Source organism: Hoplias malabaricus, chromosome 17 (genome assembly GCF_029633855.1).
Source record: "Hoplias malabaricus isolate fHopMal1 chromosome 17, fHopMal1.hap1, whole genome shotgun sequence".
Classification (NCBI taxonomy): Eukaryota; Metazoa; Chordata; class Actinopteri; order Characiformes; family Erythrinidae; genus Hoplias; species Hoplias malabaricus.
In genome coordinates, this window is record NC_089816.1 from 32,637,907 (window position 1) to 32,640,406 (window position 2,500).

Below are 2,500 nucleotides of genomic sequence, written 5' to 3' on the forward strand. Positions count from 1 at the left end.
AGACCACTGTCCTGGAGTCCACAGTCACACACACACAATCGGACTCTAGTTTACTCAACACACTTGTGTTACTCAAAATGGTTTAGTTTTCATAGAAAATACAACAGAACTAATGCTGGAAATGAGCTGATGTTTGCTTTATATTTATCTCCTCAGAAAATGTCACTTCCTCGAACCACTATAAAATGAAATGCTGGATTAGTAGAAGATTATATAGATACTGTACTGAGAATTATATATATATAAATATATCTCGACAGAGAGAGAGAGAGAGAGAGAGAGCATAGTATGTCCTTATTTTGTGCCCCTACACAGCACTGAAAACAAGCCAGAGTTAGCCCTAACAGTTCTGATCTGTTGCCCTGCCAAGATATTAAAAGAAACCTTAAAATAGACATTCAGTTCATCCAGAATAAAGCAGAGTACACAGATAAACATTGCCTATACCATTCCCTGGAAAGGGGTTACACCTCTGCACAGGAGATTTTACACTGAAAAGAAAATAAAGACCTAAAGAACTAGGCTCTATCACTATCTAGAACACCAGCCCATTATTGATCACCTTTATCTCATATTTACTGTCTGCCAGGAGCTGGAGATAAACCCCCTCTATGTGTAAACACCCTTGATCAATAAAGTCTGATCCTGAAAAAGCATAATCTCCTTTCTTCCATTCTTCGTGCCACTACAAGGTGACTCAAAAATCCACAGTGCATCAGTATTTCAGGTCAAATGGAGGATGATAATGGTTTTGAACGGTCATCTTGCCTCCACCCCACCATCCACTCGCTATCTGACCTACGCAGGTCACGGGTTTGGATCGTCGCTTCCTGTCTGATCCCATTACACAGAGGGGAGGAGGAGGGCCATGATTCAGAGCAGGTGGACTGAAGGGAGAGCACTGAACACGTCACCGACCAGCAGCAGAACCGCTCACACCGGTCCAGCACTGCTCGACATGTCTACAGAACCAGCTTCCTACCGGAACACCACCAGATTAAAGGAACGTCTTTGCCGTGTACAAAAAACAAGGATGGAACATATCACACAATATGAACACATCGTACCTTCAGTCCAGACAGAGGATGACAAAAAGGGAAATCTGCACTCTGCATTTAACCCATTCCTGACCGTGAATGAACACACACACACACAACATCACACACATGTACGGCTACATTAGCTTAGCTTAGCTTAGCTTAGCATGTGCTGTGGATATTGCATTTGTTGTAGCAGCAGCAGCCAAATATAGCCCTGATTATTTACCAAATATAATTATGTATTTGACCATTACAGTTTGGCAGATACACTCTTTTAACCCCTTAAAGCAACACTGGGTAATATTTTTACCTTATAGTTACAGCTTCCAATTACTGTAACGCTTCAGTGACCTATAGCATAGGGTGACCAGATCTGAGATGGTGAAAAAGAGGACACGTCTCCGAGGGAGGGTGGACAACTACTGACGTGCAGACTGACCAATTAAATGTTTACAGAGAAGGTTATCGACCAATAACGGTAGCTCTACAGTCAGACCGTCCAATCAGAAGACTTTAGGCTACTTCACCACGCCCCCTTCTCACTCAAGTGAACCAATCGGAGTAGGGAACGATTAGTTAGTTTTGTTCATAGTTTGTGAACGAAACTTCTCGAAGTTCTATGTAAGTTCTAGAAAAACAAAATCCCGGACGTTTGTGACATTTTTTAAGTCTAAAAAAGAGGACATGTCCGGGTAAAAGAGGACGTCTGGTCACCCTAGTGTAGCATAGTGAATAGAGCCACTGTCATTGCTACTCTAGGCTCAGCACTGCAGAAACGGTACTATGTAACTTTTGGAGGAGGGTAGGAAACCCCCTCCAGTCCCCCTTGTTTTTTAGGATAGTGCTGTAAAAGTGAATTAAATCTCCAACTGTAGGGGGAGCCCAGGAGCCAAAATCCCTAATCTTACGTATTGTTCCTTTAAGCTTGAGCTATGTTAATATTGTCTATATTTATTAGCGAATCTTAAAGCCTATGATCTGAGAAATACCATCAAAATAAGAATATCGTTGCTATCCAAAGAATAGCGTCTCCGTTTTTGTGTATTTTTATTGCGCTATTTGTTTCTACATTGACTTCTGTTGCAAGTTATGAAGGGGTTTTTCTTCTTCTATAACATGGCTATTCAGGGATACACATTTTTCCAAAATATTAGACACCTAAGATATTATAAAGCTACAAAATAAATAGGACACAGGAGAGTCTCAGCAAAATCTCAGCAGCTCCAGTAAACGCCAAGAATGACTCTGTCTCTACAGTGGTGTGTATTCTGTGAGTTATAGTAGTGGTAGTTATAAGAGTGTGAGGGACTGGAGTGTCACAGATGGGTATTAAAGGGATCAACAGACCCAGAGATGGGAGGATCAGGATTGGAGGTGTATATAAGACACGCTTTAAAGCTGCTGTGGGATAAGAAGACGCATAGTGAGCGAGTCACGTCAATACTGTGAGAGCATGGTTA

General features: G+C 41.6%; 1 protein-coding gene across 1 annotated transcript in view; it reads right to left on the reverse strand.

Annotated features, from left to right (window-relative positions):
• The window catches only part of mapk8ip1a (mitogen-activated protein kinase 8 interacting protein 1a), a 37,544-nt gene that overhangs the window by 24,752 nt on the left and 10,292 nt on the right, over positions 1 to 2,500 (reverse strand). The gene's annotated exons all lie outside the window — the stretch shown is intronic.